The sequence below is a fragment of the Schistocerca gregaria genome, chromosome 6, assembly GCF_023897955.1.
Source record: "Schistocerca gregaria isolate iqSchGreg1 chromosome 6, iqSchGreg1.2, whole genome shotgun sequence".
Taxonomy (NCBI): Eukaryota; Metazoa; Arthropoda; class Insecta; order Orthoptera; family Acrididae; genus Schistocerca; species Schistocerca gregaria.
In genome coordinates this window covers 265,714,988-265,726,163 of record NC_064925.1, presented here as the reverse complement: position 1 = coordinate 265,726,163, position 11,176 = coordinate 265,714,988, and the positions used below count along the sequence as shown (strand labels likewise).

Sequence of the window (11,176 nt, the reverse complement as noted above, 5' to 3'; positions counted from 1 at the left end):
AGAACTCGAACCTCCGCCTGGAGCAACCGCACAGTCTATGACTGGAGCGCCTCGCATATATTGGGCGTGCTTCTGGAGTCGTAAGTTTCGTAGTTCGACCACGTGGACTCGGAAGTCAGTGAAATGCTAGCTCGAAACCGGAACCTGTTTGCTCGACCAACGCTCGCCTTGCTGAAGTGTTGTGTATTCTTCAAGCTGTTGCGCTCTTACAGTTTCCGTGTTTGTCACTCACTGACTGTGCCTTCGGACTCCCTCCGCGCTGTTTGACACCCACCGTTTTTGTGGCATCATGCACAGTGGTACCCAACGCTCATCCCGAACGTCTTTCGCAGACGCTCTCACATTGCTGAACGAGGTATAAAAACTGGCGACGAGAACTTGCTGTCATGTTACATTCGTTTTCGCGTTAGCGTTGTTTATTATGACCATCATAGAGTCAGTGCTTTTGATGTGTTGCAGGCGACACACGCAGCTCCAGCTAAAACACCAACAACGACGACAACAGTTGCAACAGTTCGAACAACAATCACAATAACAGCAGCAGGGACAGCAACAGGAGCAAATTCATGAGCTCATCTGTTTGCCCACCTTGCAACCACTGGTCTGAGAATCAGTGATACAACCTACGCTTCTGCCACCGATGCCATTTGCTGGTCCTAATGGGACATCGGAAAGGTGGCAAAACTATTTACACTATGTTAAAGTGTACTGACAGCTAACGCACATCACCAAGCCTATAGATCAGACTACTTTGTTGCTGTTGAGCTATAGTAGTTTCTATGAAGTAGTGCAGAAACTTCGATCCTTATGGAACCTGAAAAAGCCAGCGTACATTGTATAATAAATTTTACTTTTCCGGTTATACACAAAAGTAATACGTAAACTATTTCTGTTTATATCGAAGCACGAGACGTCTCACCTGTAGATTTCATGTTCTTCGCAGCATCACACGCAGCTCGTTTGACAGCATTTCGGCGTGGTCTTTTTTTCCATAGGATTGATAACCTCATCTTCTGTGACCAAGTTTACCCGTTAACTTCTCTTTTATGTTTACATTCGTGGCAAACGGTCTTCTAGCAGGTTTATTATGTATAAAAGGTTCCTGGACTTTCTCATCATAGAAATTCATTCGCTCTCGTACAGCCGCGAAAATCCTCGTGAAAATCAGAATCAGAATATTTGCATACTAATACGTAATATACTGCGAACAGTCAACTGCGGTATATCGTTCGCAGCTGATCTGCATACGCATGTATCAGCATGGAACAGCGGACAAGACGCCGCCACCCATTTGCCTACAGGACATTACCATATGGGGCAGTATGCTAGCACGCAAGTGTAATCAGAGAGATCGTTTCTTCTTGTTCTTTTTTTTTTATATAGAGTGCCCACGCAACATTTTTAACAGGTTCTGTGCGACAAGAGCTGCATTAAGTATCGTAGCGAATCGAACTGTCAGCATTTACTTCTGCCGAACGTGCAGCACGAATAGCTTCATTTGACATGCGAATTATTTCCCATTTCATGTGCAGGGTTTTCTATTAGTCATTGGTGTTTGGTTCAAAACGGCTCTGAGCACTATGGGACTTAACATCTGTGGTCATAAGTCCCCTAGAACTTAGAACTACTTAAACCTAACTAACCTAAGGACATCACACACATCCATGCCCGAGGCAGGATTCGAACCTGCGACCGTAGCAGCCACGCGGTTCCGGACTGAGCGCCTAGAACCGCGAGACCACCGCGGCCGGCATTGGTGTTTGTTGATGCACTATTGTGTACATGTCGGTGTGCCTCAAAAATTCTGTCTGCACAAGTAGGAGCAATGCAGTTACAACTACATGTGATTATTTTAAGAATCGTTCGCTGCCTTATAAATTTACGCACTACATAATGCTCATGAACAGAGCGTGCGCACATACTGATTAATGTCTTGGTCACTGCGTGTTGCAGTTTTGATACACACTGACGGAAATGGAAACAGCTATGCTACAAAGCGTCGGTACAATAATCATCGAATTTTGTGGAGGAAATTAATCATGAAACACGCATTAAATGACTAAACTTTCATGCCATTCAGAAGTGATGTTAGTTATTAACGTAAGTAAGCGATGTGAGCTCCACAGGGAAGAAACCATTCTTGCATCCATTGTGACGGGGAAGAAAAAAAGAACTAAACTCCTCCCGCACAGGCCATGAAGGCCCAAAGGTACCGACTGGCCGCCGTGTCATCCTCAGCACACAGGCGTCACTGGATTCGGATATGGAGGGGCATGTGGACAGCACACCGCTCTCCCGGACGTATGTCAGTTTCCGAGACCGAAGCCGCTACTTCTCAATCAAGTAGCTCCTCAGTTTGCTTCACACGGGCTGAGTGCACCCTGCTTGCCAACAGCGCTCGGCAGACCGGATGGTCACCCATCCAAGTGCTAGCCCAGCCCGACAGCGCTTAACTTCGGTGATCTGACGGGAACCGGTATTACCAATGCGGCAAGGCAATTGGCGACAGGGAAGTAAACAATCTTGTAATGTCATCGGAGCAATTTTTGCCATGCCTGAAATACGTTGGGTCAAATCATTAAGACATGGCTGGAGCCCGGCGCCGGCCGCTGCGGCCGAGCGGTTCTAGGCGCTTCAGTCCGGAACCGCGCGACCATCGCATGTTCGAATCCTGCCTCGGGCATGGATGTGTGTGATGTCCTTAGGTTAGTTAAGTTTACGTAGTTCTAAGTTCCAGGGGACTGATGACCTCAGATTTTAAGTCCCATAGTCCTCAGAGCCATTTGGAGCCTGGCACGAAGTTATATATCTCTCCATCACATCCCAGACACGCTCTTTCGGTGACAAATCATCGAGCTCGACACGTCAATCATGGTTCTGTACATTCCTCTAGGAATTTGTGGTTTGAACTGTAGTATGGAGTCTTGGAATTTGTCATTTGGTACCCTGCAATGCAATATATGGAAACAGGATTTTCCATTGTTTCCACACATTGGTGAGCACTGAAACTCCTTTCAACAATTACCAAATTAGCCCTGTTGTCATATCTCACAGCTCCCCACACCATGATTCCAGCGGTTGGAGAGATCGCTGTTTCTCTGACCTTTCACCAGCTTGTGTACAGACACGCTGACGTCGATCTGACCACCACACGCAGAAGAGAGTCATCGCTAAGCACCACAGGTTGCCACCCATTGTTCCAGTTCACTGAGGCGCTCCATCATGTGTATATGGCTCAAGAGTTGGACAACAATACCATGGGAGGCCACCAACACAAGGGCACATCAGTCTTCTGTCGCCTTCCCAGTTCCAAGTAGCCCAAGTCCATCAGCATGTTCATATTCGTCCGCTGATAGTTCTGCCAGTCGTCAGAGAGACTGCAGTCAACAGTGCACTATTTTGCTTCTGCCTAGTACTGGCCCAGATGGAGACCCATCATCCAACAGGTACTAAAGTCCTTTCTTCCAGGAGTGCTAGTGCTGCAAGGTCCGTAGAAGAGCTTCTGTGAAGAAGTTTGGAAGCTAGGAGACGAGGTACTGGCAGAACTGAAGCTGTGGGGAAGGGCAGTGGGTCGCGCTTGGGTAGCTTATAAAATGACTTTTACCTTAATTCTAAGAATATTTATACATGTCTGGAGAGAGAGAGATTAATTTTTGATTGAGATTTTTACCTTAAGTCATAACTGGCACCTGAATTTTGGTTGCTGCCTCCTTGAATGAACAGCTTCTGCACCATTTGGTGACGTATTACAGTCTCGAGGGAGTTATTGTTCTTTAAGGTGTAAAATACTACTCTGTTAGTGACTAGGCCGTATTGCGTATAGATTTGAGCCTAAGTTTTCGTACTTAAGGGAGCACTGTTTTCGTGAGAAAAGGAGATTGCTTGGCACACAAACTTCCTTCAAACTACAAGTCCTGCTGCATCAAAATTGGTCAGTGGAGTTCAGCACCACACTATTATACAAGAACATAGTCCAATTACAGCAATTAAGAAATTATGAGAGGTTGTTACGTTTTGAATGAAAACTATAGATGATGCATTTCCTTTCCTGTATTTTAGTGAACTTTGTACATTACAATTCCGTCCATTGATAGCCGTCGACGACAATGAAGTTAACCTCCTTTTTCAAAAAACAAGATATTTCTGTTCTTCACCTCCAGAAAATTTGTATATATAAATATTTGGTAACTATAACACATACTTTACTAGGTTTTATCACTGAAATAGAAATTTTCATTAAATGTAACAAAACGGTCTGAGCGACGGCCTAGACGCACGTCCTCTTTCCACAAGATACAGATTAACAGACCTCTTTTTTTTAATAAATCAATTGTCTTTTTACTTGGTTCCGTACTCAAAGATTCGCAACTACTATCGTTGCGGGGATTGCGCGCTAGAGTTTCTTGTTGTCCAGCTGCGCTTCACATCACTTCGTGTACTTTTTGAATCAAATTTACATTTACGATATTTACATAGATTACTGAACTTCTCAGAATAAAATCAGGCACAGATTAGTTTTAAAAAAGGGCAGTGGGGCTCACATAATATTAAAAGCTCAGAGCACTTGCCCGCGAATGGCAAGGTCCCGAGTTCGAGTCTCGGTCAGGCAGACAGTTTCAATCTGTCAGGGATTTCCATATCAGCGCACACTCCACTGCAGAGTAAAATTTCATTCCAGGTACTAAAGCCAACGCGCCGTAGCCACTCTCATAATTTCTGCACTTCAGTAGCCTGCAATAGCGACGGCTCTTGGTGATCAGCAGTTCCAACAGTTCCTGCAATTGAGCTACGGTGCATCATTTCGTGAGTTCCGTTCAGAAGACAACAGTTACAGCTTAGCAGTTTAGCAGTGTTTATTTACGGGGCAATAGACGCAGTAAACTACGAGTGTCAGCGTAACTATTTTCTGGCATGTTGCTAACGGGTCTCAAGGCTGCAGGGGAATGAAAGGACCAAGTCAAGTCCATAGAGGATTCCCAACAACAAACTTTATTTGTCAGACATCGAAACAGCCAACACTGGTAATACTACGGAGACGCAACGATATTACAGCTAGCTATTTCTTCAAATAATACATGAAGTCAAAAATTCAGAAACCCCTTTGTTAGGCAAAAAGCGTAACGTTTAAGAATACATATTTTAATTTAAGACAAATGGCAGTGCTTTCCTTCAGGAACAGAAGTTTTTAAACTTGGGACTTAAGCTTTTGCTTTTGACAAAGTTTAGTTGCAAAATAATGCTTTCTTTAGAACGAGATTTTCACTCTGGAGCGGAGTGTGCGCTGATATGAAACTTCCTGGCAGATTAAAACTGTGTGCCCGACAGAGACTCCAACTCGGGACCTTTGCCTTTGGCGGGCAAGTGCTCTACCATCTGAGCTACCGAAGCACGACTCACGGCCGGGACTCCCAGCTTTACTTCTGACAGTACCTCGTCTCCTACCTTACAAACTTTACAGAAGCTCTTCTGCGAACCTGAAAGCAGAGCTTCGCGGAAAGCTACTTGCTTCTGCAATACACGTGAGCAAATATAGATCCCAAGATACCCTGCTGCCGGACAGTACTTAAGCCGGCGCACGTTCATCCATCGGCAGTTGACTCCAAACCAGCAGTCCAATTTGGACGTCCAGCTCACGCCGACGCCACCGTCTCCGCCGCTGACCACCGCTACCCTTGGTCGGATGTCGTAAAACTAGGCTCAGATTATTCTTCTAGTACTTAGACCATAGACTATTTCACAGAAACTTTAACTTCATGTGTAGACAAAAGAACGTAAACTGCTTGAGGAACTTTAACTCCACGTTCTGAAGCAAAAACTGAACGTTTCGTTGAACTTTTCATCAAGACCTCTCACAAAAATCTAGCATTTTCATTATGTGTGATCAGCTCGTTTGTTTCTAAACCATGGCCTTGAGCCAGTGACTATCACTCATCAGTTTTGTTTTATTACAGTGTTTCTTGGTTGTCACCTTTGCCAGATTCTTCATTTATGATGTAGGCAGGCCAATCTCTAAAGATCAATGGCCATACAACAGAATATACACAGTTGGCCATGAAAACAGCCGCACACCGAAAGACAGACAATAACGAGTTTCTTTCTTGTGTGTAAACTACATAGCTCGAAGAAGACGTGATGAAATTAATGGTGATTTTGGAGAGTACAGGATGCAAAATTGAGTAAATAGAGATGCTGCCTCTTCTGGCAACAATATCTCTAAACCGCTTGCGCGTCGTGACGAACTCTGCTATGATGGCAAACGCTGAAATTTCATTTCACGCTGCTTCAACTCTTTGCAGAGGTCATCAGCCCTAGTTAATGAATACTCAGACGAGTATAGCATAATTGACATGGCCTTAACAAGGACGTTAATTAATGAGAGATTATAATCAACAGGTCCTAATTGACAGACTGGGTAACAACTTGAAAATCGTTTGTTTCTATAAATCAGTATCTGCACACCAAAGTAATACGAGTAACGAGTGAGCGAATGGGATACCACAGACTAACACAAGAATGCCTAAATGCATGTCATACCTTTCCACCATGAGCCAGACGCAGTTCTGAGGGGAGAAACGAGAACAGAAGCCGAGAGCAGAACCGTGTTAAGCTAGAAGGCCCTACGATAAGGGACGGACTGGACACCCACGTCGCCAGTTAACCACTAGGACAACGCCAGCTGCAAGTTTTAGCGTGAGACTTTTCTGCGTCTTTGTTCCGTCAAGGACCACCCCCCAGCCCATGTTAAAAGCTAGAGCCCTCCAGAAGAACAGTATAGATTTTACGATAACACAAAAAGGGCCACACCACCCGCAAGTTTTAGCGTAAGACTTTTTCGCGTATCTGTTACTTCAGGACCACCCCCCAGCCCATGTTAAAAGATAGAGCCCTCCACAAAAACAGTATAGATCTTACGATAACGCTAAAAGGACCACACCAGCTGCAAGTTTTAGAGTGAGACTTTTTTGCGTCTCTGTTACGTTGCAAACTTTAAAAATAAAGCCCCACCACGAAAAGTATAACGTTTCTCATTGGATAGACAGAATTTTTGTAGGCGGAGCTTAAGGTTAACATTGAGACCCTGATTGGTCAGATGAAAACACAGCCAGATAGTTTTTTTTAAACCAACTTCGGTAAATGGTAGTAAGGAGAAGATAGTTAGTTCCGAGACGGCGAGCTGGATGGCTGCTGCGCCGGCCGCTGCCCCCCTGAAGCTTCCTAACCAACGACAAGGTAATGAACGCACGCGATGCCGTATAACAGCGCATAAAGCTTCACTCAGAACTGCAGAAGTTTCATCTGTTACACCTCCTTTTTGCGTAATACTAGAGTCGATCGTAAATTAAAGCTCATGGTGTTCACATTTGCCTTTTGAAGTAAAAATCTGAAACGCGATGATTTCTCTGTTATATGATTATTGAGAAGCCACATCAGCCACTGTAATTTACGACAAGTTAGATAAGTAATTAAAGATAATTGAGGGTCACTGTAGACCATTTTGGTAGTACTCTCTCTTGTGAAACTTAATTTAAACCTAGTTTACAGATGTGATATGGCATAGGTCATCCTTCGACCCATTGTAGAACTTGGAAACCCACTCAGGGAATATTCGTTCACATTTTTGTTGAACGCAGTTGGTTTTTACCATCCTGTATTGAAACATTTCCTTTTATCAATAGTGCAATTTATAAACAATGTTTTGTGAGTAGAATAAAATTTCCAACGGTAAACTTAACTGCTTTTTCGACGTTATTTTACCAGCTAACTAAAAATAGGAAAGCCTTGAACCCCTTCCACTAAATTAAGTTAGTATTAAGATTATTTTACAGGGATTGCAGTGGAGCTGACGCTGAAATCATTAAGTATTTGGTTATTTCATCGCTAGTCTCACTGAACTCTTCTGAATTCTGCTTGTCATGTGTGGTCTGGCGTCTCCTTACCAGCAACAGGTCCCAGGTTCAAACTAGTTAATTCCCTAAAAAACAAGCTCAGAGCGTCGTTGCGCGAAAGTGGTAGGGAGACACGATATAGAACAATCAGACACCACCATGAATGTTAGACGTTCACCCAAAGAGATTCCTTAGAACACAGTAAATTATCAGGAACCGGCCAGATGTGAGATCAGTGTGCAAGCCCGTTGACGGCACAATACACTCCGAGGTAGACCTCGGGCACCCTATCCGCAGAGACAAGGTGTGAAGTTAACACTGGCTAAACTCCAAATACATAAAACCTCTTTGAAATAAACCTTGGATAAAACAATGTTCAGATGTTCAAATGCGTGTGAAATGCTATGGGACTAAACGCTCAGGACATCGGTCCCTAGACTTACACACTACTTAAACTAACTATTGCCAAGAACAAAACACACACACACCCATGCCCGAGGGAGGTCTCGAAACTCCGGCGGGAGCGGCAGCGCAATCCGGATAAAACAATAATTCACTGGTTCGTGTCGAAAAACAGTGTACTCAAGGCTTGAGCCGAAGGCGGCTTGAGGAATTTAATAGCATCTAAATACGAACACTAATTTCCAAAAAACTTTCATATTAAAGTTAATCGAGCGTGCCAAACAACTAGACAATGCAAGGTCCCTTATCAGGGTGCAACGCACCTAAAATCAGTTACCTCAACCGTGAATAAATGTTCGGCTGGAGAATTTGAAGTAAACACACATCGAGTAACAAACACTTCAGTACATCCGGAGGGTTACTCAGGCAACTGTTAACTAAAACTTGACAAGAATTACTAAACATTAAAGCTTGTGCACGACAGTTGTTACTAACTACAAAGTGAGCCGTGTCGGCTCGTTCTAAGTTCTTACATCTTTGCCTGCTGGCGCGATCCGTCTCTATGTAGTCGCCGGGCGGCGCATCGGTCGCTTATTAGTTAGCTTCCTGGTTGTAGTTTCTTGAAGGGGCTTGTTGACCACATGGGCAGGCAGTCTTTCGCAGTCAGGGAGGGAGAGATACGAAGCACATGTGACGTACGGTGAGCAGTTCACGGAGCTGACGTGCGCACGAGTATCTAAGCGGCAGGTGGTCGATGGAGTTGTGTCGGTCGGCAGTACTTGAGCTTAATGTCGACGCAGCCGGTTTACCCTGGATTAAGGATACATAGTTGCTGATGTGGGAGTTGGAGTGTTGTTCATTTTCTGGTGCCGCCTGCTTTTCCTTTTGAGGGTTAGGTGCTCGTTACTTGATTGACACCACTGCTACCGCCTTGAAGTTGCTCCCGCTACGCTGGATTGCCTGTGGTTTTCCATTACTCTGTCTCAAGTGTTAAATTTACTTTTTGGGCATGATTGAAACTATCTGAGTACCATATTTGAAGTGTTCTAAAATTTCTTTAGTTGCAACTTGTTCAGTGTCTTATCTTGTAATTCCGGCCTGAAATTAATTGTGTCATATGATTTAGGCTACCACGTGTATTAAAGACCACTGAGGTCTAAACTGAGTCTTAATTGTATTGAAATTTGTTGCTTCCCTGACTGATGTAGCTACTATAAAATTGCCTACAGCTGTGGTAAGCAAACGCTAGCAGCCCAAGGAAGCTTGGTTCATCTGGGTAATTAAGTTCCATAACTCTGTTGAGATTTTTCTCCTTTCAGAAAATTAATATATTATTTCACTGAAAAAAAAAAGTGGCTGGTTGCCGTATTTTTTCAGTGAAATACTATTATCCACGGCCACGGAGCTCAACAGTCCAAATAAAATGGACAAATTGAAATTAATATATATTGTTCTAAATATAATTACTGTTGTAGTTGTTGGAGTGTCAGTCCTCAAGATTTGCCTGTTAGCTTTTAAGTTATTTAAGTTAATGTGTTTGAGTACCCTTTGATTTCCTGGTGATTATATTAACTTGTTGCTATATTTTATTGTAAGATTAGCTGGTTAATCCCCTTTGTAATTCATATTGTAATATTCTTATTGTAATACGTAAGGTTTGGTTGAGGCTTGAGGTTACACTCACATTGATTTGAGCACTGTCATATGTCCTATTACTACTGTGCATGAATTATATGTATGCTTGTTTGCTCTCGCTGCCCCGGGTTGTTATCCGTTACTCGCCCGTGCATGGGAGGGAAGAGGGGGGGGGGGGGGGGGGGGTAGTTTGACCGCGCCGGCTATGTACGTCTCAGCGGGCGGCGCGCCGCTTTCCATCACACCATACATAGCTTCTGAGACGATGCGGCCTCCTGGCTTGCTATCCTGCTTTCTGTTCGGTTGCAATTGGACGTTATTTTAACTTGGAGAGCCCGTTATTCTAAACCAACTTACTCAGACCTGGCCGGCCGTACCTACCCCTTCCATGTTTTCCCTGTTTAAAATTTGGTTGTTACGTAATAGTTTCAATATTGGTGTAATGCCCAATTTGTTAAATAGTATTTTATTATTTTTCCACGTATTTGTCTTGACTAAGCCCAAGGGACTTCTCTGATAGAACAAATATTGGATTGTTCCTCTGTTCGTTGCATAAAATATTAGTAATGGGCCTCAGCTTGTCATATACCAGTCCTGTGTAATTTTATGTTAGTATACTTCTTGTAAGTTATATTTGTTAATGTCAACCTCGTCTTTGATCAGTCAAATGTTGGAATGGCAATCTTTAGCATCACTGCTGCTACTTTTTTTCCCAGCGCTAAGCGCGTATTTGAGCTATATTTCATTGTTCTACTTGCTTGTTAGTCCTTTCTAAAGTGGTGCATTTTATACGTTTAAATTAACTACTTAATCATCTGTTGGTTTAACTGAAGAAATTTTGAAGTAACTGGTAGGATCATTCGTATTTTATTAGTGTTTTTGGTATCTGTGCAATTAAACACCTTTGGTCTCTTCTGAAGTAACAAAAGACGTGTGCCAAATGGCCTGCACTATTCCCATACCCGTTCGGTTGTTTCCCTATCATGGGGCGTCCACTGACGCTTCACCAAGGGAAGCTTCCTTCTTGATAAACAAAAGCTGAACAGTTAAAATAAAACAACACATACAGGTCGCAAGACCCTTCAAAAGAATTAAACAGTAATAACACTAAAAGAATGTTACGGGACTAAGACACGGAAGTGTGATATCACCATTACTGTTTATAATGGTGATGGATGAAATAGCCAGAGACACGAAAGAAGCCCATAGTGGAAGGGAAATGAAGCTGTTACTATTTGCTGATGATATTGTGG

At 43.4% G+C, this 11,176-nt stretch overlaps 1 pseudogene; it reads right to left on the bottom strand.

The window, feature by feature from the left end:
* Positions 1-2,386: 2,386 nt before the first annotated feature.
* Positions 2,387-2,504, bottom strand: LOC126279242 (5S ribosomal RNA; annotated as a pseudogene).
* Positions 2,505-11,176: the final 8,672 nt, after the last annotated feature.